General features: G+C 40.8%; 1 long non-coding RNA gene across 1 annotated transcript; it reads right to left on the reverse strand.

Annotated features, from left to right (window-relative positions):
* Positions 1 to 334: 334 nt before the first annotated feature.
* On the reverse strand, positions 335 to 27,470 carry LOC101021143. The gene is made up of 2 exons (XR_650102.4): positions 27,270 to 27,470; positions 335 to 929 (listed from the first exon to the last, which is right to left on the reverse strand). It is a non-coding gene; the product is annotated as an uncharacterized LOC101021143 (long non-coding RNA).

Raw genomic sequence — 27,470 nt, forward strand, 5'->3', positions numbered from 1 at the left:
CTGACTCACCGGCGCCCCTGTATGCGGGTGCCACTGCATAATGATTGGGGCTGGCTGGAAAGAAGAAACTTGGTTCAAAATGTATGAGTTCATTTTTATGTTCTACTGAGAAAATTTATTCAGTGTGACTGCTCAGTAGCGAGTGCCGTAAAACACCTTAATCCCTGGTTGAAGAAAGGTAATGCCTTGACAGATGTGTGCCTCCTACTTTCCTCCCGGCCATGTTTCAACAACAAACCTTTATTTCTGCTTCTCGGCTGTAGCAGGCAAGAGAAAAAAATGAGGAGAGCAATAAAGCAGTCAGAAATCTCAGGAGCCAGGCGGCGATGCAATCGTAATGACAGATTTTTAATGTGGCGGGAGAGATTGACAAGGAAATGTCTTCAGAGCAAACGCTCACCAGATGGAATGCAAACGGTTTATTGGAGTAGAGAGGTGCAGCTGAACCGAAGAGAGGGCGGGTGGAAGGTGGTCTTTCTGGCTGCTGTGAGTAAACACGCCCGAGACAGGGAGAGGGGGAAGAGAAAAGACACAAAAAATAACAAGAGGAGGGAGAAAGGCACTGGGCGAGATCCCAGATAGGCCATTCTGAGAAGCGTTTGGCATCTCCTCACACCCCGAACTGGAGCCCCAGCGTGAGGCCCCAAGAGGCTGATGAGACAGCAGAGGACCACATTTGGAAGCAAGAAGACCTAGATTCAAGACTGGAGTTCAACTGACAAAGTTCCATTGGATCCTGAAGCCCAGGTGTTGTTCTGAAGCTTCTAGTCCTTCCGACAGTGCAGATGTTTTTGTTGGCCAACATTTTCAGCACTGACTTGGTGGCAGGTCCTGCCTGGACCAGGCACAGCAGACAGTGAAGAGACGGGCACCTCTGTCCTTGAGGAGCTCAACGAGATGCACACGTGTAGCATTTGTCAATCAGGTCTCTGTACAAAATAATACATGTATTATTAAAATGGTATGTATGTGTGCATATGTAAATACATGCCTATGTATTCATTTATTTACTCATCCACGCTGTCTATCCATCCATCCATCACTCTTTAAAATCAGTTTCCTGTATATAACTCATAATATATGTGAAGTGGCCAGAAAACGATAATATCCTCCAATTCAAAATTCTACAAAGGCATATGATGTCACTTAAAACAGTCAGAGTAGGAAAACCATTTTATAAAATTCTGTAAAATAATCAAATATTAATAATATGTGTGAGTCCAGAGAGATAGTATTACATATAAAAGCCATCTGTTTTTAAGTATATGTAGATGTGGTATAAAAGTGCATGAGAAAGAATGGCTACAGCAAAAATATAAAATGAGCATTGAATGAATCCTGAAGAATATGTGGATTATGCTAATGATCTGAGGCCCCCAGTTCGGGAATTCTTCCCGTGTTATCATAACCAGCTCTGACCTTGAGCAAATCCTTTCTTTTTTGCCAGCCTCAGTTTCCCACCTTGTAAAATCAGATGCCCAGGTGACATGATTCTCAGCACCTTTTTGTGACTAACATTTTAGAATGCTAAGTGCGAATTTCTGCCAGTGGATAGTCCCAAGGCCCATAGCAACTTTAAAACAACAGAGCGGTGAAATGACATGCAAACGTGGAATGTGCTTTCACAATACATCATACAATAAAAATACTTTTCTTAAATAATACGTGACAGTTGAATTCATCTCTTTAGAAACATCCAATCCAACATAAAGATCCCCCTTTTCAGCACGAAGAGCTACAGCCCTTCTTGTCCTCGGAAGCAAACAAATGAAACTCCATGTTTCACAGGGATGGCAAATCAAGTTGAAACCTGTTGTTGCAGCCCTGTAGAAAATGCAGATCCGTAAGATTTCATGCCAGACGCAGGGTGCCAGACATCTTGCAATAAGGAGGGGAGGAGGAGGGGGACAAGAAAAATAGTGGCGAAACAGAAAGACAGGATGGGAGAAAGTAAAACTGTACTTCTCGCCATCCTGACTGCATTCTTCTCTGGCACATTGGTGGTACTGATACCTGCTGAGACAAAATTCCACGGCGAGAAACTGCACCACAGGCCCTGAGAGGTGGAAGGGATTTGTGTGTTAGGATTTGGCTTGGTGCAAAAGGGCCTTTAGAATCACTTTGCCTATGACGGTTTTCTCCAGCCCCATAGACTGTTGGGGGCATCAGCTTCTGAGGAAAAGAAAAAGAGATGACCAAATCAGTGTGCGACAGAAAGTTGTGTTTGTAGTTGCGCGGTGTACATCTGGCGTGTTTTCTATTCACGTTTCATCCTGCCCAGTCTCATGGTCTCAGAGGAAATTGGCCAAAGCCTCTCCTTTCTCTGTTCAGCCCAGTGTTTCTACTTGTGTCTTAAAACAAATGGCCAAATAAACAAACGACCTGTTTGTCTAACAGAATAGACTACTGTTCTTTGGAGCTTCCATATTGTCCTGCTCTAAAATTTACTTCTTAAAAAATTGAAACCCTGCTTGGCTTGGAAAGCTGGCTGAGTAAAGTCATTTTGGTCCAAAAAATAAACAAGGTGAAAGGTTTTAGAAGACAGACAAAACAGACAGCTGGATTTTTAGAGTACATACAATAGGTTTTCCTGGTTATGTTAGGAAGAAAGGAGAGAAAGAAAGGAAAGAAGGAAGGAAAGAATGAAAAGAAAAAAAGGCAATGAAATAAATTCCTCATTGGGTTTTGCCGCCCCTTTCCAAATTTCTGACAAGAATTTTCAATCCAAAAGCTATTATAAAATCCAAAAAAGCTATTATATTTCCAGCCAGGAACAGTGGCTCACGCCTGTGATTCCAGCACTTTGGGAGGCCAAGGCGGGCAGATCACGAGGTCAGGAGTTCACGACCAGCCTGACCAACATGGTGAAACTCTGTCTGTACTAAAAATACAAAAATTAGCTGGGCATGATAGCGCACGCCTGTAATCCCAGCTAGTTAGTAGGCTGAGGCAGGGGAATCGCTTGAACCCAGGAGGCAGAGGTTGCAGTGAGCCAAGACCATGCCACCGAACTCCAGCCTGGCGACAAAGTGAAACTCCGTCCCTCCCCACGCCACCCCCTGCCCCCCCAAAAAACCTTTTCCCATTCTGTCCTTCAAGAAGGAGCAATGAAGTGGTGCCAGGGGATTTGTATAGCTTTGCTCCACTTCTGAGGTGTGACTGCAGGCTAGCCATTTGATTGACCAAAACCTCAACATGCTTGCCTATAAACTGGGCACAAAATAGGCACTATAGGATTCGCGGGAGAATCACATGACAGATGTTTGTAAGTGGGATCTGTAAACCATAAAGTACCCTACAGTTATGTTCTAGTAATTATCCTCAATAATTATCCTAGTATCAGTGTTGATAAGGGAGACAATGTCTAACTTGCTGCTTCCCAGGTTAATTCCGGGTGCATTTACAAATAGAGCTACCTCTTGATCAAAATAGGCTTCAACAATTTTAATTCAGAAATCATTGGTAAATATAGCTCCTATGTGATGCCTATTCTCGTTTTCCCTTTATCTGTGCACAAGACAGAGAAGCTACTTCTATTCGAAGGTGATTAAATGATAGTTTATTTAGCTTTGCTCTGCTTTTGTTTAGAGGTAGACTCTATCATGGAAATGCTAATCATTGTTGGTGATATTTTTATTCCTCTCCCTGCTTTCTGTCATTTTAGCATTGGGGAAAAAAAAAAAAAGTGAAGCCAAGTCATTTTGAGTTGATTAGGGCCCAATTCTTACTTTAAGAATTGAGCAAGTCTTGGGAGGCCGAGACGGGCAGATCATGAGGTCAGGAGATCGAGACCATCCTGGCTAACACGGTGAAACCCTGTCTCTATTAAAAAATACAAAAAACTAGCTGGGCGAGGTGGCGGGCGCCTGTAGTCCCAGCTACTCGGGAGGCTGAGGCAGGAGAATGGCGTAAACCCGGGAGGCGGAGCTTGCAGTGAGCTGAGCTCACGCCACTGCACTCCAGCCTGGGCGACAGAGAGAGACTCCGTCTCAAAAAAAAAAAAAAGGAATTGAGCAAGTCTCCTAAATGCTCTCAACTCTGAACTGAGTACTGGGCTGAAGATGATTCCTAAGGTCCTTTGCTTTTTTCAGGTCTTAGGACATAAGTCTTCTATACAATGAAAAACAAAATTGGAAGAATGACCTAGCACTCATTTTCATTATAGTTTCTAGTTATTAAGAAATCAAATCTTGAGGCTTCCACAAAGTATAAATCCAATGACTTTTTTAGAAGTAGAATCAAGAGCTAAGCATTGACTTGACGTATGTATGTATCAGTAATCTCTGCTTCAGTTTAGTTTTGCTTTTATTTTAAATGTAACAATCACTAAAAATTTAGAACAAAATCTGGAGACTTGGTGGAAATCCTCCTAGTATTTTAAAAATGTGTTGCTTGCCTATTTCTGCTGATTTACACCAATGGCTTCATACTGCATGCACTGTCATATAGCTGTTTTCACTTCTTAGAACATGTTTTTGTTTTTTTTTTTCCTTCCCCACATCATGAAATACACTGCAGCAACATAATGTTTAGTTATATATTTTCTCTCTTCCCAATTAGAACATAAACTCTATGAATGCGGAAATTCCTCCCTATGTGTACTGCCGTGTCCTGATTTAGAATAGTGCCTGGAATATGGTAGGCCTTAAGTAAATATTTTGCAAAAACAGACCCACAGTATTCCAGCACATGCACACAACACCACTTGTTAGATCTTCCTGCACTATAATTGGATGTCCATGAGCACGAGACCCAGTCTATTTTGCTTTCTGCACTGTGTCAGCCCTTGGATCATGGCCTGATCCTGGGCAAGTGCTCGGTGAAACTGCTCTGTGAATGGTGAATGGACACCATCTCCCAGCATGGGATTCTATCACTTGCAAGATTTTGCTGCTGTACACAACAATGTGGTGAACATCTTTGTCAGTAAATATTTGCTAACATCCCTTAATTTTTCAAGAGTAAATTCCAGGGAAGTATAATTGTTGGGTCAATGGGTGGGTATGTTTAAGCTTTCGAAGCATATTGGAAATTTGCTTCCCAAAAAGTTTTTTTTTCATTTTTTAAAAATCAATTTACACATCCACCAGCAGTATAGAAAATATATATTTTCCTGAAGCCTCAGCACCAGTGACGGCAATTTTCAAAACCTTATTAACTTGATAGATAAAAAAATCATAATTCCTTGATGTCATTTTACATTTCCTTGACTATGAGATTTAACATTTTCATATATTATTTCTGTGTTTCTTTCTTTCTTTTCTTTCTTTCTTTCTTTTTTTTTTTCTTCTTGTTGTTGAGATGGAGTCTTGCTCTGTCACCCAGGCTGGAGTGCAGTGGTGCAATCTTGGCTCACTGCAACCTCTGCCTCCTGGGTTCAAGGGATTCTCCTGCCTCAGTCTCCCAAGTACCTGGGATTACAGGTGTGTGCCACCATACCCGGCTAATTTTTTTTTTTTTTTTTTTTTTTTTTTAGTACAGATGGGGCTTCATCTTGTTGGCCAGACTGGTCTCAAACTCCTGACCTCAGGTGATCCTCCCACCTCGACCTCTCAAAGTGCTGGGATTACAAGCATGAACCACCATGCCTGGCCTCAGTGTTTGTTTCTTTATGTGTTGATTTTTATTTGATTTTTTTTCTTGCTAAATAAATTTAAATACATAAAACTTTTAGGGCAGTGTTTGTAAAGTAATAAACACTATATACTTATTAAAATTCCTATTTTATTATCTTTTCCTTTTTATCAGTTTGTTAGAACTTACATATTATGTATCATATTCACATATTTACATATTATTTAACACATACATTTAAACTATTTTGTCTAGTTCATTTATTTGATAAATATTTCATTTTCATATTGTCACACTTACTCATCTTTTTGTTTTTTGCCTTCCGCCTTTGCAACTAGTTTTTTTTTTTGAATCATTTAATATACTTTTCAGACTCATGCAATATTTACAGAATGAATCAAGTTTAGGGAAGAAAAAACAGTAGGCTAAGTTATATTATTAAATACAATCCCCTTTTGTTTATGCATTATAATTTTCAAAGCAGTTTAATATATATTTCTTTTGAGTGTTCCAGTCATCCTTGCTGTAGTGGATGACGTCAATATACCCATTTTTACAGATGAGGTTAATTGAGATGTTGGTACGAAGGGAACAGATATAAATTCAGCAAGGGAGCAAGGACTGGCATATATTCTGAATTTATTTTCAGGATTTTATGCATTTTGGTTTTTTCTTCAAAAACTTGAGGAAAGTGATGATGATGATGACGACAACGATGATGACTAAGTTTGATGTCAGCATTTTGGTGATCTCTGGTCACCTTACATTTCCTAAATCCAAAGTCTAGGGGCAGAGTAAGGTCATTAAGATTTCCTGAATGCCCCTTGTGGGCTGGGTGCTTCCAGGTGCATGGTCTTAGTTCATCCCCACTGCAAACCTAGGCTGTCAGAGTTGTAAATCCGGTGTCTCTTTTCCTTTTTAAAGGGCAGGAACTTCAGACTCCCAGGTGTCCCCTGTGCACCCCAGGACACAATGCTAGTAAACAATAGAGGTATGATTCCCACCCAGACAGGGCACATCCAAGACCACGGTTACCCCCATTTACTCTGCAGCGTTGAGTCTGACAGCACCAGCCCCTGACTTTGAGTGGCAAATTATAGCCTGGTTGTATAATAGCTCTCCATCTTATTTATTCATTTTTTTGAATTCCTAAAAAATCATGGCAAGTAGATCAGCATGGCCCCCTGCCCCCTGCACTGTGGAAGTTTGATAATGTATGTCCTAACCGCTTAATTGATTGATTACCTCACTGCAGCTTCCTGAGGTACCGAATTTATCTCTAATAGCCAGAGTCAGGCTCTGCAGGCAACCGTGGGGGGGACGGGGGTCCCTTGGTGTCGATTTGCTCTTAACTGGAAAGTCATTACCACTTAATACATGTAGATTGTGTTGAAAGAAAATTATGTGTAATGAAATGAGGGAAAAATTAGTGGAGTGTTATGGGCGAAAGCAGATGTTAGGGAGGAATTATGCTAGCAGAGATAATCACCTTCGTTGGTTTTGTGTGTGCTGGGGTGTTAACTGAGGGAGAGGCAGGGGGAGAGCTGAGCGAATGCATTGATTGACGCCGGATTCACCCCTTAGAAGCAGCAGCAAAGAATGACACCCCTTGGACTCAGAGATTGGGCTTCCGTAGCTTGTCTCACCCATATCTGTGGCTCTTCCTCCCTGCAGTCTCCCAAGACGCCTGGACACAAAACATCTACCTGCAGTTGCTGAGGAAGACGGCAGGGAGCATCCCAGGGAGGCCTCTTACTAACAGAGGCCAGGTGATGAGTATCCTATCTAATTCTTAGAACATTAGCTGAATCAGAAACAAAACAAAACAAAACATCCTCTCCCTCTCAAAACAAAACAAAACAAAAACCTAAGCAAACAACAAACCAACAACTAAAAAAAGCTTAGCCTGAAAGAGGATAAGGCTCTTGAATCTTTTAGTAAATAGTCGTATCTCAAATGGAGGCATTTAAGTGCCTGTGCTTATGTGAGTGATGCCAGAGAGAATAAAAACTCATTGTTTTTATGTCTTAGGATCCTTGGGTAAAAGAGCTTGGCACACACAGCCCAAACCTCTTGCCTGATATATTTGCTGCTGAGGAAACTGAAGCTGAGAGAGAGAAAGGTCCTCGCCCACAGTCGTAGACCCAGTGAGTGGAAGGCAAGGCCAGCGCATGAGTGCAGGACGGGGGGACCTCACAACCCACACTGCTTCTTCTAGGACTCTCGGGTCTGACTCACTGTGAGGTGAGGCTGCAAAACAACTGGATGTTTTTAATATCCTGGCAAGCATGCAAATACTTGCATGCATCACAGAGCCATCCAAGGTCTGAATTTCAGCCTCAGTTTTCAGCAGGTGACTCCTCCCATAGTCTGCACCAAAGAGTTTTTAGAAACAATTGTGTTGATCATCTTTGTGGAAGCTCCCAGTGTAAGTCCCCAAGATGACTGGGAGGTGGGTTCCATCCTTTTGGTTTTCCGTAGGACTGAACAGGCTTTGTAAGACTGTAACGAGTCATCCCTAATCATGTGGGATACGGGCTCAAGGGTCAGGGATAAGTGCATTGTGCGACCATGCCAAGTTACTAAACTCTCCAGCCAGTGTCCCATCTGTCAAGGAGGTGATGGCAGTTAGACAAAAATAATATTTACAAAACACTGAGCACAATGCCTGGTGCATATGGTAGGTGCTCAATAGTTTATGCTCATTAAGTTCATTGTTCATATAAATAAATTCTAGGTTTTGCATAGAAGCATACTACATTCTAATGTGTGTGTGTGTGGAGAGAGAGAGAGAGCATGTGTATGCAAATCACTCTCTCTCTATATATATATACACACACACACATATATATATGCCTGTATGTGTGTCTGTGTCTGTACATGTATATGTCATCTTTAAGGACTCCATGGTATGCAGTTAAATGAATATATACACATATATGTGTCTCTCTCTATATATATAGAGAGAGAGACACTCTTGGGATTAAAATACAACAAATCATTTTAAAAGGTTACTGAATTAATGCATCAAAGCCTTTCATTAACAGACATGTTTTAATCAGTTAATCTGAGGAATGCTACAGTCTAATGTTGCAGACTCCTGTTTTGTTGTTAATGTTAAGATACCCTACTATGTGAACTTGCTGAGGGTACCTACTTTGCACATCGTCAACTACTCTGCTCTGGAAATAACTGGCAGAAAACTGAATGGCCAAGACTTTAAATAAACAAAGGCATATTACCTATACTGACAGTGTCCTTGTGTGAAACCTGTTTCACTGCAGAAACCGTTGCTTTGCCATCTGAACTTTCCACATAGAAATGTAGAGATTCTCCTCCATCCACTTGCAAATGTTTAAGACAAATTCACTTTGGATTTTGTTAATGGATCCCAGCGTCATGGCTTCATTTAGAACTGGCAGCATTTACCAGATATTCATGATTACCAAGGGGACTACGCAGTTCACTGAGGCTGTGAAAGTATGACCAGGTCCAGGACGCTTTGTTTGAGTTACAGTAACGGTCATGGTTAAGAGCAGGATTGGGCTACACCACAGAGTATTTCAGCATGATTCTTTATTTGCTAGTCATACTGGAGAAGTCATACTCAATGAGGAAAACCCGGCAAACAGAAGGAAGTTTAATGAAACACAACACACAGGCACATGCACACACGTGCACACACACACACTACAAAAACTCATCCGTAATCCCCTCCTCAGCCAACACGAAGCCACTTTTAAATTGTTCTTGGTATTCTTCTGTTCTTTGCCTACGGATGTGTGTATGCGTGTGTGCCAGCTCATGTGCCTGTATGTGTGCCTGTATCTGTGCATGTACATACCATCTTTAAGGACTTCATGGTATGCAGTCAGATGAATACACTATAACTGATATAACCAGCAACCATCTTAGGATGTTTCCAGTATTTTGTTTTAATAATCCAACAATGAATATCTTTCTATAATGTGTAGTGTATCTCTGATTATTTTCTTAGTATAAATTCCTAAAATGTAGCTTCACTGCCATAGAGTAAGATCACTTTAAAGATCTGATAAATACTGCAGTTAGTAGCTTTAGAATGGAGTCCGGGTGGAAGGAGGCACAAAGGTATCTTTGTTCCCTTTGAAAAAATACATTTGATTCTTTGCCTTACTGACATCATAAAGCTCAGTGGTATAGATGCCATCATTTACCCATTAAAACTAGTTATTTATCTATCACCTTATGTTACGCACATGTCATAACCTATCTCATTTTCAAACATCACAAAAGTCAACAAACTAGGTATCAAGCCGTTTTACAAAATGGAGGAATAATTTTAACTAAATATTATTTCTCGTATTTATAAATAACAAGAGCAATGTGCTATTGATTAATATTGCATATTGACTAATGTTTACAATAATTATTGAAGAATTCCATCCTGATTCTACTAATACGAATGCACAACATATCTAACTTGCTAGATTATTTGGAGAATTCAAATAAATCATGTATGCAGAAATACCTGGCATATAATTAAATGAATATATGATACATAACTAATGGTATGTAAGTTTTGCTTCAATTATACCTGTAATCAGTATTGTTACAATTAACCACAAATTTCATGATCCTGGTAAGGGTTTTGGACAGACCCATGTTCCAATCCTAGCTAGAAATGTGGCTTTGGTGAAGTAGCTTTAACTCTCCAGTACTTAATTTTCTCATCTGTAAAATGAGTATAAAGATACCTGCCTCACTGGGCTTTAGTGATGAATTAATGAGAACATTTAAGTAAAATAGCCCAGTGCTGATCCTGGCACACAGTAAGGACTCATCGTAGAAATGCAGTCAGTCTCTACTTTTTAAATCCATGACTAACATCTATAGAGATTCCACTTTCAAACCACTAGACCCCAGATTCACAGCTCAGCAAATTTATTAAGGAAAAGCCAACTCACTCCTCACTGGTCTCTGTGTCAATGGCTTCAAGAGGGAAGCAGATTTTCTCAGAGCCCCTGCAAAACTAGGATGAATGTTTCAGAGACTAAAAGATTAATTAAGTTGCTCTGTGCTGGGCCATTAAATGAAATGGCACTGTGCTAGTGGCACATTGCTGCTGTTATTTATAAATATAAGAAAGCAACATTTAGTTGATGCTTTGGGTGAGCCTGCTGTCGGTCACTCACACAGGCAGGCTGCATATGAAGTCCAAGCTCTACCTGCCTCTCTTATTCACTTAGAGGAAGGAGCTTGCAACTTGCAACCAGCTAGGCAGGGAAGGGAAAGGCCCTGGATCTGGGTTTGGTTTTGCAGATGACTTTGTGCAAAATGTTAACAACCCCCTGTCTGCCAAGACATTATCTTTAATACCAGAACCTCGACTTTTCTTACTTCATCTGGAAACACACTTCCACATATGCAAGGATTATCCATACTATCCATACATCTCACAGCACGGGAATTAGAAGAGAAAGCCCTTGGGTTAGAGGCTCACAATATAAATTCAACCAAGAGGGTTCTCCTTGAACCTCAGCCTCCTCAGTGGTAAAAATGAGATGAAACAGTCCTAAGAGATCTTTTTATGGTAACTAGAGGAAATAGCACGTGGATAATCTCAGGCATATGGGGGGGACTTCAACAAGGGTGAGTGCTTCCCTTTGTCCCTCCGAAGGCAAATCTATTCCTATTGTCTTATTTTTATGTGCTTGTTTTATCTCAACGCGGTGGGAAAACTTTGCAATACATATTCCAAACCATTTATTTATTTTTCAAACTTTATTTTGTGTATAACACTTATCACTCAGATAAACAATCATGACTTTGAGGCGCCCTTATACCAAATGTACCAGAACACCATGATTCTTTGTCCTTATATTTTCTAATTTTTGAAAACAACCCTTTTTTGTCTTTCTCTTTCTGGTTGGCCTGCTAATAACCAATTCTCTGAGTAGTATTACTTTTATCAGCTCCTGCAGTCTCCTCTCCTTTTGAGCAAGCTTAAAAAACAAGTGATCATTATAAAATTTATTGATTCTGAACTACAGTCTCCCATATAATTAAAGACATTGTCTCTTGAAAAGACGTTTCAGATTCTGGGCTGTGCTGAGGACAGTTGAGGACTCAAATGGGCAATGCACAGATATGGGCGTTCAAGCCCTGAAGTGAGGAATCAGAATAATGACATTTAAAGTCCTTCACATGCTCAGATTGAATGCCTCACAAGACCAGGATATTATACAGTAATTTATTCCAATCCTATGCCTTCAGTTGAATTTTGAATAAAGAATTCGCCAGTATTTACGTGAGTGCTTAGTAAACCTCTGAGAAATATGTCATGCAAGGTGTTAGGTCACCTTGCCTACGACTGGGTTGCATACCGACATTTTTACCCATCCCCTCTGGTTCCCACTGGAGTGAGAGTGTGTCTTTCTGGAGCATGGGGCCATCTCCAGTTGGCTTGTCCTCAGCAGGGTGTCCTAGTGCTTTTAGGTGACCTCATGGGCCTATGTCACTTCTTTCCAGATTGCTCACACATTTGCTGTTGCTCGTAGTTTCACAGAGATAAAACCATTTCTTACATGTGCTGTAATATAAGAAAGTTAGGCAAGCACTGCTAGACGATCCCTCATCCCACAAGAGTATCTGCTGCTAATGCCTACAGTAAGGATGACCTTACATAGTGTATCTTCACATTCACCTCTTCTAGCAAGACAAAAATGTTATGGCATGACCTTTCCTGCTTGACTCTTATCTCCTGGCACATCATCTAAGAAGTTCCCCTAACATACTCTTGTTTAAAACATTTGCTGTTTTGCTGCATCCAGTTTACCAAAGCAGAGGAAGACAATGTAGGTAGATTATGGGTTAGATTACATGATCTGCAGTCCAACAAGACTCTACGTAACCTTGGACACAGACTTTCTTCATTTCTTTAAGTCAGTTTCTTCATCTTTAAGATGACACTATTAAAGGAAAGGATATGTGTGTGTGTGTGTGTGTGTGTGTGTGTGAGAGAGAGAGAGAGAGAGAGAGAGAGAAATTTAAAAAGCTAAATATTGATACAATTTAACCATTTTAGAAAGTATCATTTGATGCTTTTACTCCTTTACCAGTGAGTCTAAAGACATACACAAGTATTAAATAAGCTTTCTCTGGATACATACTGAATGCTAGAAATAAGAGACTGAAAGACAGATGTCTATTTTATGACCCATTACCTTATTGATCAGTGGGGGAGAAACATAATATGTAGATAGATAACAAAATCAATTTTGTTCTTTGTACATAAATATTTACTTCCTCTCCACTTTTGCAATTCGGAAGAGTTTATATCCCATTTCCTTGACTTTGAGGTTGATTGTATGATTTTCTTTGGCCAACGGGATGTTAAAAAAAAATGTAATATTAACCTCCTTTATGTAAGAGCTTTTAGAGGGAGTGAGAGTTTCAGCCAACTCCCTTATTCCTGATCTCTGCCATGAACAAACAATATTCAGCAGGCAGGGGATCTTCCTTTAACCTGATTCCCAGCATGAGAAGGCCCAGGAAGCAGACCAACAATCCACCAGAAGACTGGAGGGGAGCCTTTGAGCACAGAGCTGCAAAGCTTCAGCCTACCCAAGGCTGGCATGTAACATGGAAATTATTTGTTACACAGCATCATTACAGCACAGCTGACAGATACAGATATAGATAAGAACACAATAGTTACACATTATAGGCCAGGAATTGTAAGAATATTGAAAAGTATTTAGATCTATCCTGAGGTGACAAGGAGAATTTCTTCTTTTTTTTTCAAGACGGAGTTTCGGTGTTGTTGCCCAGGCTGCAGTGCAATGGCACAATTTTGGTTCACTGCAACCTCCACCTCCCAGGTTCAAGTGATTCTCCTGTCTCTGCCTCCCGAGTAGCTGGGATTACAGGCATGTACCACCATGCCTGGCTAACTTTGTATTTTTGGTAGAGACGAGATTTTGCCATGTTGGCCAGGCTGGTTTCGAACCCCTGACCTCAAGTGATCCACCCATCTTGGCCTCCCAAAGTGCTGGGATTACAGACGTGAGCCACCGAGCCCGGACAGGGAATTTCATAGAGAGGTAACATTGGAAGTGTGGGTCAAGAATGATGGTATGAAGAGTAAATTTGTTTAAATGCTGACAGTGTATTTGGTGAAACATCAAATATGTTATCAATGAACAGTCCCCCAGTCAGCTTGGACAAAGGGCCAACTAGAAAAGTGTATTCAATGAATAAGTCATCTCTTGTGCATTTCTCTTGAGTTTGGGCTCTGCAATGGCATAGAGATTGAGGACATCATCCTGGCCTTGGCTTGCTTTGAGTTCTTTCAGGAATTCAGACATTGGTTTGTAAATCCAGAGTTTAGGCTCAATTCAATTTTGAAGAAAACATAAAATGTGATCTCAGCATCAGCATAATCCTTTGTAGAATTTCCTAACACAAAATAATAACTATCTAGAAAATCACAAATGCGTACTTTTGTTGAGGAGCTTATTCTTAGACAGGTTGTTATACGCATTTGAACATGAGGTACAATTATAATATTTCTTTATGATTCTAAGTATCTAATGGCTTATGTTTATCAAACTTGTTCAACATACATTTTTGAGATATGTACAAGAAATTGAATGCTGGTTCTTTATTACTTGCTATTATATAACTTGGGGAAAATCATTTAACTTCTCTGAGGCTCAGTAGTCTCATCCCTGAAACTGGGCAATTATTTCATAGGTAATGTTATTATTTTGAAAAGCAAATGAAACAACACTTGTAAAAGTACCTGATGTAAAAGTAAGTTCTTCTTATCCTCCCTCTCTTCCTTTCTTGAAATACATATGGCGTGTGTACATTTTTTATGCATTAAATAATGATATGTGTTCAAAATCCAGCCAAAATTTAGAACTTAGGGAAAAAATGGGCTGGGCATGGTGACTCATGCTTGTAATGCCAGCACTTTGGGAAGCCGAGATGGATGGATCACTTGAAGTCAGAAGTTCTAAACCAGCCTGGCCAAAATGGTGAAACCCCATTTCAACTAAATATACAAAACTTAGCCAGGCATGTGGCAAACGCCTGTAGTCCCAGCTACTCAGGATCGCTTGAGCCCAGGAGGCGAAGGTTGCAGTGAGCCAAGATCTCACCGTTGCATACCAGCCTGGGTGACAGAGCAAGGCTTCATCTCAAAAAAAAAAAAAAAGACTCTAGGTAATGAAGAAACTTTTCTCTATTATCAGCAAATGTTTTCTTATTTGCAGTTCTCTCTCCTTCAAAACCTCTAACTGTGGATATAGCCCCATGCATTTCTCATAACCTTTTCCCATGTCAATGATGGCCACTTTAAACATAAGGGTAGGTAGCATGGTGGTCAGGTTCAGTAGACAAGCTTGCCTGGAGTATGGGTGCATTTCTGAAAGGCTCCTCCATAAATGAAAGATTAGAGTAGAAGGGAAGTGTAAGGGCCCATTATGAAGAGTGAAATCAGCTTAAGTATCTGAAATTTGCTCTGTGATCAATGGGCATCCACTGACCATTTTTTATTTAGACTGGTATTTTTTAGTGGCTAGTAATAGTATTACCAAAAAAAGACTGATGTTTGATCATTTTTGTTTGGCAAAATTCTGAGATAAATAATTATTTATAGCAGGAAATCACAGCGCTTTTAATATATTAGTGTCTTGATTTACTGAGTCCTGGATTTTCATGTCTCTCCCTCTCTTTTTGTCTCTTTCTGTCTACTTCCCTCCACGCTCTCACTTTTGTTATATAAATTTAAATAACCTTATTTAATTCTAAAAAAAAAAAAACACCTATGAGGTAGTTATCACTCGTTTATATTAATTTGTTTTTATAGATGAAGAAACTAGATTGTAGGAAAGTTAAATAAATTATTGCTCAAGTTCCCAGAGTTAATAAATAATGAATCTAAGGAGAGTTTTTAACCACTACAACTTTAACTGCTTTCAAAATTTTCTGTTGTTTACTTTGAAATTTAAAATTATTTTATCTTGCTTGCCATCAAATAAAATTATTGCTTTGAAAACATTCAATGTGTTTATCCTGGGGTACCACTTTTGCTTGTGGTTCCCCTGGTCTCCCCAAGAATATGCACAAACCAGCCTAAGAAATATGAGTGCTAAATGTGACTGAGATGGAACATGTCGCACTGTGGCAAGTATTTGGACCAAAATGAATGTGATTCCTTATGGAGACTCTAGTGTCAGAGACCACCTGCTACAACTGGCCAACTGTATCATAAATACAATGATTTAATTTTTTAAAAAATGCAATTGGAGGGTGACAGCAGCCAGGTTATTTTCTTGCAGAAGGCTTCTGATGAAAGAATTTTATCTTCTTTGCCTTGTCCATACCAAGCTCCTTATGAAGAAAGCAAGTAGACCTAATATTCGGAGTTGAATCATGTGGCGTTTTTAACCGAGCACCAGATTTGTTTTAATGATTCTGTTAACAGTGATTCATCCAGGATTCTCGCCTGTGTCCCTTTTGTGCCCGAGTACAGATGTGCATCTAGAACACATTTAGTTCTATGATTTCAAAGAGTGGACGCCCACTTTATGCATATGATTAATTCTACATGCAGCTAATTATACCCACAATTGGCTAATTGCACCGACAATTAGCCAATTGCAGGCCCAATTGGCCACTTGTCCCATAATTTGAAGGTGCAAGTGGACAACTGAAGGAACAATTAGAGGCATGCAGAGTTTTACATATTTAAAGAGGAGGCTGGGGGAGGAAAAGCGGCTGAAAATGTGGTCCTGAATGCAAAATAAAAAAAATCCATATGTATAGGTCTTTCAGAAAGAAAGTTGTTGTTCATTGGACTTTTTATTCTCATGCAATTTTCAAAGTCAATATTTTTTTCCTAAAAACTTATAAAACAAACAAACAGATTTTCGGGACTGACACAGCTGAAGCCAAACTTTAGATCAGTAAGAACTAACTCCTCCATCTCAAAGCCTGTGCATTTTAAGGGTTACAAGTAACACGAATGTCTCTCGGAGGAAAATCGCAGATTTTGGCCAAATCCTTTTGACTTTTCTCATTTCTTCTCTAATTATTCTTAATTTTCTTCCATCAGAATTTTTTTTTTTTCCAGTAGCTACACAATCCAGGAGACGTAGAAGAAATGACTGCTTTCACTCACAGCTTTATTTATCTGGCCCCCTTCAGAGATTAGGATATTGTTAGAAATTACTTGCTCCAGTACCACTACCTAATTTCAAAGCCCCAAGCCTATAAATACTCTCCCTTCTGTGCATGCCTCCTCCTCAGGTGTCTCACGGCAGGGCACCCAGATCCAGCAGGAGCCAAAAATAGCCAGAAATGGTGTGAAAAGTGGCACATTGTAGGCACTTAGTAGACAGTGATTGAGGATGAGAGCCACTCATTAGGGGTTTTAGGGCTGAGAAAGAAGTTTGGAATCATCTCCTATAGTGTGGATTTGGTGGCTCCTAATGTCCTTGTGAGTTAAAATAAAACAAGATTGCTAAGATTTCCCTCATATCTGCAGCTGATATTTTCAGAGACCTTAACCTGACATAAATTGGTCACAGACCCAGAAGCAAACCCAGCAGACTTTCAGATATCAGAAATACCTGCTACAAATAAATGCATGGAAGCCCTGCAAAAGATCCCACTGCCCCCAAGTTCCCCAAATTATATGATCTATTAAACATGAGTCTCAAGGAGTTTTCTGAGGGCAAATAATGTTGTGGTCAAACATGGATGGAAACACAGGAAAAAATGAAAAGGTCAGCAATAAAAACAAAAACAGAGACTGTGTAACTCACAATTTAACCCAGTATATTTCACATGTAATTGTTCAGGGAATCCTATTTTTTACAAAATAACTAATACTATGCAGCAGAATTAAAAGAGACACACGTTGGGAAATACAACTAGGGTGCGTTTTAGAGCTAAGTCGATAAGTTAATACACACTTTTACCAAACTTGATTATCTGGTTTTCAGCTCACGGGAAAATTTTTAAATAAGTCCCTTTCAGGGGCTCAAGAGTGGGACTACATAAAGGGACTCTGACATAAAAATTAATTTGAAATCTGTGTCACAATGCCATTCTTTGGAGGTGAATAATTCATCTTTCTGGGCCTCAGTTTCCTCATTTGTATAATAAAAGCATTGAATCGGATGGACACCAAAATTCTTCCGGTCCTGGCATCCTGTGATACTTAGTGGTTGCACCAAACAGTGCTTTACTTGATAAACATCTCTCTCCTCGCTCTACTCAAACTCCAGGGCTTGCTACCCCAGTAATCAAAAGGTGGAATTCCTAATTCCAAATTTTCTGTGTATTAGTTTATGATCTGGGATAAGTCTCTTAACTTTCCAAACCTCAATTTCCCTGAAGAGAAACTAAGGATAATAATATATCCAAAGAAGTCTGAGTGAGCTGAAGAAATGTGAAAGCCATGTGAAAAGTATGAAGCGCACTCTATTACTGTTTCTGTTTTTATTAAATAGTATACTAACCATTTATAATAACTAGTAGTTATATTAATGACCTTAACACAGATTCAATTATTATCAACATTAATTGCCTTATAACTACTACTAATATGCTAATCGTGATAATGAACCGATGCTGTGCTTGATGCATTTCAGCAGCAGATTTTGTTCTGCTAAACTTGGGGTTTTGCTTGGAGGGGAGAAGAGCAGTGCTGGCCTTCGGGCCGTGCCAGGAAAATGTGTGGGCCAGATGGCAATCCAAGTTGGTCTGATAGAACATTTCTATTTCTGTGGATTCTCAAAAATGAACTGACAGGCACGAAGCAAAGTGGTGACTCATAGCCTTCAGGTCCCTGAGTTACAGCTTCTGAGCTGCAATTTCCTATTGTCCTGGCAAACTCATTTATGGGAAGATTCAATCTAGAACCTTCTATCTTCATTGCCATCATTGTCATCCTTACAGTCATCACAACCACTCTTTACCAAGCACCTACTGTGTGCCTGGGAGTACTACATATTATGGTCTATTAAAAAAGACTATGTTGGCCAGGCACAGTGGCTCATGCCTATAATCCCAGCACTTTGGGAGGCCAAGGCGGGTGGATCACAAGGTCAAGAGATTGACACCATTCTGGCCAACATGGTGAAACCCCGCCTCTACTAAAAAAAATTAGCTGGGTGTGGTGGAGTGCGCCTGTAGTCCCAGCTACTTGGGAGGCTGAGGCAGGAGAATCACTTGAACCTGGGAGGTGGAGGTTGGGAGGTGGCAGTGAGCCGAGATCATGCCACTGCACTCCGGCCTGGCGACAGAGCGAGACTCTGTCTCAAAAAAAAAAAGATGATGTTAATCTGTGTAATGACCTTATAATATATACATTCTTATCTCCATTTATTCTTCAGCTGAGGATACTCTGGGTCAGATAAGGTCAAATAAGCAACTTGCCCACCAGGACAGAGATGCTGATTGGTGGAGTTGCGATTTGAATCCCAGAAGTCTACCATTTTTCTTCTATATGATATTGTCTTTCCAATTGACAGCATCTTGAAGATTGCAATCCTCCTGCAGGCAGCCACTCTCTTGTGTATGAGTGTGTGTGCATGTGTGATGGGCAAGCACATATGTGTATTATATATTTTAATTCCACTTAGCAGAGAGACTATACACTGTCCTGGCACAGAATGTTCAATGGATAAATGCTTGCTGGCTTAATTTCCAAGTCTAAGAGATGGTCCACAGTGATTTTTTTTTTTAACTTCATAAACTGGTAAAATATTAATGCTAGTCTCATATTCTCATTCTACAGATGTAGCTACAAGGGCTTGAGCACAAGAGTCATTGACAGAACCACACTTAGAATCTAAACCTGACTCCCAAGTGGCCACTCCACATACCACATCTCATGGGAACGGAGAAGTCCATTTGTTCTTAGTCACAGTTTCTCTATAGTCTTCTCTAGTTGCTGATCATCAAATGATGATTTAATGAAAGGAAGACATATTTAGATACTACAGACATCTTTTTCATTATTGTCAAGGACACGTGGAAAAGGGTAGAAGTCTGAGTTTCTCAACTTGTATTTGGGTACGAGATTGGACTGTTGTGAGAATCACTTCTACAACAGGAGTCCTTAGAGACTTGGGGGCTTTGGATGGGCTTCAGCTGGGATTGTCATCCAGTCCACAGCCTCAGAGAAACATCACCCTACACCATCAGAGCAGAGGGGATGGACACTCAGTACAGTCGTTTTAGTAGTGAGATGGTAAAATACTATTTTGTATCATATTCTTGCAAGGATTGACTTTTTTAGATACACACTGAAGTCGTCTTTAACAAATGAACATTCCATTTACAAAAAGTATTATCAAATTAATAGCATAACAAGTTTTCAGGGGAGGTTTATTAGAGTCAAATATTTTAAAAGCTGTCATTTAAACAGAAGTAGTTGTTAAATTGAGGAGATAATTAGGTACCTGAAATTAATCAAAGTATGTTTTTAAAAATAAACTCTATATTTGACTCATTGCAAATATATTTCAGTCTTGTCCAAATTCCCTGTAATATATTTGAAACTGGCAATTTTGCAAGCAAATCTGCAAATAGCCTTTGGCCATTAAAATCGTGCTCTGCCCTTACCATGGTGAATTCTACAAAAAATGTCCCCCAAGTTAAAATTTAAGCCATAAGATACGTGGAGTCTACAGACATTGACATATAATTTATGAAGCTGATAATGCTGCATTGAATACATTTATGCTCAATTTCCTACTGCTTTCCTCTTTCTTCCTGTATTTTTTTCTCTCTCTTTTTTGAATTGCCTTTTATACTATGATCATGCCAGCTTAGTGGCCTAGATGAATTTATAAAAGAGAATAACTAGATTGGTAACATTCTAGGAAAACTGGAGGGAGTTGAGATTCATTTATTCAAAAAATATTTTTTGAGCGCCTGTAACATGGTAGGTTAGGCGATGGGGCAGTGAGCCAAGACACTATACTGCAAAGTGGGAGAATGAAATGGTATACAGCAAAACAAACAAGCAAACAAAACCCCAAATGAAATAGAGGATACATCGGGTGGGAATAAGTCCTATAAAGCAGAGAGCAGGGCAAAAGGACAAGGAGTGATGGCGGGAGCGGGAGGAGCCTGCTTGGGAGGTAGAAGTGAAAGAGATAATTCCTCCCTTGCATGGATGAATATTTTTGTGCTGTGTGCTCTGTGGCACTTGCATTTCTGTTTCATTTTTACTTTTTAAATACAATTTCAGTTTTGTAAGAGCTGAGGTGACAAATGAAACACAGGTTTCTGCTTAGTACACAGACAATTCTACGGCAAAGGCAGAATGTTAGGTTTTTGTGCAAGCAGGAGAGAGAGCAACAGTTCTCACTGACATTGAGCCAGCTAGACTCAATGATAACCGTCTCCCATCACCCCCAACCTGGAGGAAATCAGACCCCATCCAATATAGATTGCGTTAATGATGGGGAATATTAAGGTCCATCCTTTCGTCGTCATCTCAGCTAATTGAATGCATATTTTCCCAACCCCATTGGTAAAATAGGCTCTGCCTAAATTATGGCTTAGAGTTATTTTTCTCTCTTGGCAGAGTAACCACTTTACAAATTCTTTTTGGTTTTGCTTTTGTTTTTGATGCAGGGTCTTGTTCTGTCACCCAGGCTGGAGTGCAGTGGTGCTATCAGGGCTCACTGCAGCCTTGGCCTCCTGGGCTTAAGTGATCCTCCAAACTCAATCTGCATGAGTAGCTGGGACTACAGGCATGTGCCCACCATGCCCGGCTAATTTTTTGTAGAGATGGGATTTTGCTGTGTTGCCCAGGCTGGTCTTGAACTTCTGAGGTCAAGAGATCCTCCCTCTTTGGCCTCCCAAAGTGCTAGGATTACAGGCATACCTCACTATGCCTGGCCTAACGAATTTTTTATTCTCCTCTTTTCTCCGCCGTTATAGAGCTTGCTGCTTCTATTCAAATGGCTTTCTCTTGTGTTCATAATTTCAACAAGGTATGATTTGATGTTAGTGCCACGAGGAGGAATAGGAAAAAAAAACCCAAAAACATGGCTCCAATGATGTGCCAAGACCTGGGCTAGGTGTTTGTCAACTCTTGTTGTATTAGTTAACCCACATTAACAGCCACAGGAGTTAAAGAATACCTCTTTGTTCAATAATATTCCCAAGGTCACGGAGATAATGAACAGAGAGGATTCACCTTAGAGTCCCTAGAGTATGCTTGGCCTTTTAGTCCAGGGCTTCTTAAATATAGTTGCACATATGTAATACTTTGGGCTGGTTTGTTAAACAATGCAGATTCCGAGGCTCCAGGTCCAAAAGAGTCTGGAAGTCTGAATCCCTAGGTGAGCCTGGGATTCTATGAAGTTAAAAAACCACATCCCTCCTGAGTGATTCCTGAGATGTGTCAAGTATGGGAAATTTTGGTTCACAAAATATAAAGCCCAGAAGGAAAAGATGTCCAAGACATACCTGGGGCTAGATCTCTCTTTCCTGATCATGATATTTAATACGAAAACTAAAACTGCTCCCCATTTCGGCCTGACCCCAGCTTTACTTTTATTTTTTCCAAAGCACACTGGCTTCTGACATGTTGTGCTGTGGCTTGCTGTTTAGTCTGACTCCCCAGTTACAACATAGGTTCCACTGTTGCAAGCATCTTTGTCTTCATGTGTTTCACTGATATCCCAAGCACCAAGAACCAGGTCTGGCTCACGGTGGGACCTCAACAAATTATTGTTAAATTAATTAGGGTCTTCCTTGACTTTCAGTTTGAGCTATTTCCATGGGGCGCAGCTACCACTTCCCTCTTCCAACAGGGGTTCCTTTAGCTCTCCAGAATTAGATTTCAGTGGCTGCATCTCCCTTGTTGTCAGTTTCAGTCTAATGGTTGCTGTAAGTAATGTCCATTTCCTTGCAAAAAGCAGGAAGTGTGGTGCTTAGAGACCTTGGTGCATGGGGCTCCTACTCCTCTGTCTCAACTCCCAAAGCCCTGGTGCTCATGTCTATTACTGGGTGATGACGCCAGTTGTGCTAAGGTCTCTCCCTACCTTGTTAGAATCTGAACACATAGAAATAAAGGGCATTGACGGCTGTTAGTGAGAGATGCTGATGGAGATGCTGGCAGTAAGCTAAGGTCAAAAGATAGCACTGTTTCATAGTCTCACAGACCTGACTTGAATCACACAGATGTCATATACCACCTGTATTATCCTGAACAAGTCTCTTTACCTCTCCAAGCTTCACTTTCCTCTGTTGTCAAAAGAAAATGTGTCTCTACCTCATAGAGCTATTTAAAAGGCTAAAGTAAAATAAGGTCTATAGAACTGGCTAATAAGTCAAAATAATCATTTTTGCATTCTCTGGACCACAAAAAGATAGTGACATGATGAAAAAAATCATATGTCTTTATGTGCATACATGTATACAAAATTTAGAATTTTATATGTGCATATAATTTAAAAGTGAACTCTGATGATTTAATTGAAAAGGGGAGATAAAATTCAATTGTAGATGGTCTACGACTTGAAGCTACATCTCTGGTCCTTGAGGCATTTCCCAGCACACAGTAAATATTCAACAAAGGTGTGTTAAATAGCCAGCAAAGGTCCTCTTCCTAGGCCCAATGCAAGTGAGAGCAGTGGACATGACATAAAATCAAGAGTGAACAAATGCAAGAGGTTCAGGATAAGCTCAACCTGTCACATAAGCTAGTGTCCTATGTCCCAATGCAAAGATTAGAAATAGCCTCCCCTGCCCAGATCCAGTATAACCAGTACATGGCAATTAAAAGACAAAACCAGTGTCACCTTGGGTAGCATCAGTATAGACTGCTATCAGGAGGACCTCCAATAGTATTACCAGCTGCAATAAAAAAGCACTTCTTTGAATGCTTTTTCTACCTAATTGTCAAAACCGAATAATATTATCAGCTTTTTTATCCTTTGAGTATTTTTCTAATAAGAAAGCACGGAGATGCATTGCAAATAAAAGCAGAAGATTTGAGGATGCAAAGCAATCATGCAAAATGACTTTCATATCAGTTTGATAAGCAGCTGAAATTTAATAACTACATCTCTCCTATGGTGCTGGATGAAAGTTTAATACTTTCTGCTTTGGCTTCTTTCTTCTGCAAGATGCTTATTCAGAACCGTAGCTTCTCTTTTATAGTCAGGAAAATGAGAGGTGCAGTGGATTAATCAAAGCTCTGAGAGGCTGGGCCCAGCCCCAGCCCAGGCCAAACCACAGTGTCTGAGAATCTAAACCTAGTCAAGCCCGAGGCTGTCCATGACCACTGGGGAAACAGGTAAAGATTTCCAAATATCTCAAAATAGGGGTGAGATGTCAGTCACTGTGGAAATCACATACCTATTTAAAGCTATGAAATAAGTTTAACTCTCCAAAATATCTTTATTCTTTCTTTGGTTGAGGGTAAATTGTACAACAACAAAAAGAATAAAGAAAACCATTTGGAATTAACAAAAATTCCATATTTTAAAAAAGAACAAATCAAACCCAAGAATATGATGACTCTGTTACACACAGGAATGTCTTCTGCAGATCAGAGTGCATCTCGTAAAGAGTGGATGAGTGAATTCTTTAATACCTGATTGGTTTGCAATTTACAGCTGAAGAGTTCTGAGATGGTATCAAGCTCAACCTCCTCATTTTAGACTTGGGGGAATTGAAATGTAGGAAGAATTTTGATTGTCAAATTCACATGGCAAGTAACTGCATCAGCACAGGTCCGACGGCACTGGACATTTGTCTCATTAGGCCTGACGAGACCGTCAGGATCCCAGGGGTCTCCCATTCCCCATGTTGTCTACACAACCTAGGCAGGAAATTTGTCCAGTGCTCCCAGCACCCAGCTGACAACAGCCACAGCTTTCAATGAACCACTTTGAAAAGATACAAAACCTAAAAGGAGAGGGAGGAGCATTTGATTAGATGTTATCCAGACAGAATTGGGAGACCAGTTCAAAACCAGTGTTCTGCGCTAATGGATCTTTCCAACTCTGCGTTCCAACGGGAGCCAAGAGGGGATGGGTCTCCCGGAGCGGGGAAGTCCTGGCCCTGTTAAAGGGCCAACCAAAATGGGGTTCCGCTGGCTTGCTCTTCTACTGCCCCCTACTGGGGATATTTTTACCAAGGAACGAAGTGGGCTGCTGCTAAGTTGTTTTTCACAGTGGAGGCAACTGAAGTCAACAAGGGATTGTAACTCAGGAGTAGAAGGCAGAGATCATTTTCAAACACATAAGGCAACGCGAAAATGTGCATGAGCCTCCTAAAGGTTGAAGATGAATCTTGATAACGACTCACATTACCTCCTAGGCGAATGTGTCTGAAAAACAACGGCACACGGCTTTCTGCTATTTCTGTATGTATGCAAGTATGCAGATACATGCAAAATATTATATATTTTTAAGATAGGTATAAACAGATAGTAATACAATGAAGGAACATCTGAGCCAGTCATCAGCTCTAACTGCAGCCTTTTAAAAGAAAATGTAACTCCAGATGTCGTCTTAAGAAAATGAATCAATTAGGCAAATGAGGAATTTCCTCATAAATCAGAGGATGAGAAGCGAAAGTCCAGTCCTTGCCCAGGGGAGGAAACAGAGATGAGGGCTGCCCAGAGGTTGCCATTTTTCATGGCCAGGTAACCCAGTAGCCTCCTGCTCTCCTGAAGTCGTGTTTACTTTACTGAATGCTGGTTTGATTTGGAAAGAGTGTTCTGAATGTTCCAACCTTTTTACCCTGAAGATAATAATGCCTCAGCCTTCAGGAGTGGGACCCAGTATAAGCTGGTGTCACTATTCATGAAATAATTGAGTTTACACAAAAAGTGATTTCAGTAATAGCTGCCTTTTTATAAGTATGTACATTTTATTTAAAATTACTGACTCAAAAGGCAAGGTAGAAAAAAAAATCACCTCCAACAACTTCCTGTAATTGCGAATTATTGTGAGGGAAACAGAAGGAAAAGATTTCGAAATTATGAGCCATTATGCTCAAGAGAGAGAGAGAGAGGGAGAGAGAGGGAGAGAGAGAGAGGCAGTGGGGAAAAAAAAAAGACAGCCTGGCTTCATGAAACACAGCTGACAAGCTCGACTAAATTACCCCCGGACCATTACAAAAATCACTTAATTGCCAAGCATTTTGTTAGGTCAATTGACTCTAATTGAAAAAATAACAAAAAGCTTATTATGCTGCAAATGCGGCCGTGGAAAATGAGTCTTCTGTTAGAAGGAAACAATAATTCTAAATTTCAGCTGCTGCTAACACTACAAAGTTCAGTGTTTCCTTCGGATAGAATCCGCAGTGGAGGAGAAAGTGAATATGCATCAATTGATTTTTTTCCTTTTAGCGCCCCCCCACCCCGCCCCACTTCTTGCTCTTCCTGATCTTCTCCTTCCCCGCCTCATCCTACCCCCACCCCCATCCCCGCCTTGTCCCCACATGATTAGCAGGGACTCCCCCCACCCCCTTCCATCAGCAAATATACACCTCACTCCCAGCTCCCTCCTGATCTTCCTGCAAGAAAGGATTGGGAGACAAAGAGGGGGTCAGCAGTGTGGGGCCCTGGGTTAGGAGAGATGTCCTGTATCTGCCCTTCCCAGCCCAGGCGGGATGCTGTAGCCTGGGTAAAATGCCTCCCCCACCATTTTCTTTCCATGAGCTGCTCTTTCTCTCTCCCCTCCTGGCTGTCGCCTTATCTCCTCCCCTCCCCTTTTAAATGCAGATAATAGAATAAGGCGAACAGCTTATGTCCGCAAAATTCCTCTGAAATTACCCCCTAACATGCACACCCAGAGCTGGCCTTGATTGACATCAAGTGCAGTAATTAAAAACCCCGCCAGCTGACATAGGTGAAGGTTTATTTATAATTACACATTTTTAGGATGGCTCGTCCAGGGTCGGTGCATTTAAAAAGATAAGTCAGCCACAGCACTGTTACTCCCCCAATTATAGATTTGAATGGTGGGAGTTTATAATGGTGGTGGGGGGATTCTGCTTTGCAAAAACACCGAATTATTTGTTCATAAAACCAGGAGGCTAGGGTAGGAAAGTCTGAGGGCAGAGCCTTTGTTTAGAAAGCTGTGGGAGAGAGAGTGTGTGTCTGTGTGTGTACCTGTGTGTGCCTGTGTGTGCATGGGTGTGTGCACCTGCACATGTATATGGAAGTGTGTGTGTCTATGGGTGTGTGTGGGACCTGTGTGTGTATATGTGGGTCTGTGTGCATGGATGCATGCACCTGTGTGTATACATATGTGTGCCTGCGTGTGCATGTGGGGGTATGGAAGGGGAGTCATGCAGTGAAGCAGAAAATCCCTCCTTTGCCCTGTGCGTAAACACAGAGCTGTACTCACAAACCATTTCCCTGCTTGCTTTATCTAAATGTTAAAAGTCATGCCCAGCTTCAAATCCAAGACGATCAGATCCGACATTCCCAGGAACCCACTTCCAGAGATGATTCCTCTGTGGGAACCCAGGGAGCTGGGACAGGGGCTTCTGGGAGGACTGCATGGGCATAGAGTTCCTAGGAAGTGGAAACTGCTTGCACAAAGCAGGGTGTTTGACACCCATGGGGCAGTGCCCAAAAGAAGCAGCCAGCAGGTCCCCTCTCCCCAACATCCGCTTCTCATTGTTGCCTTTTTTTAGAGCTTGGTATCACTTACCCAGAGGGGCAGAGCCGGCCATATCAGACTGTGCATCTCACATGTGTGGTTTCTTGAGCCCCCCAGCTGGAGACAATGGCAGGAGCGGCCTTGGAGAGCCCCGAGTGTCACCTGGCGTCTTGGCAGGCAGCTGAACCTAGAAGTAAACTGAGCCAGGCCGGGAGCTACAGGTGTTAAAGGTACCAGAAAGCAAGGCTCGAA

Source organism: Papio anubis, chromosome 7 (genome assembly GCF_008728515.1).
Source record: "Papio anubis isolate 15944 chromosome 7, Panubis1.0, whole genome shotgun sequence".
Lineage (NCBI taxonomy): Eukaryota > Metazoa > Chordata > Mammalia > Primates > Cercopithecidae > Papio > Papio anubis.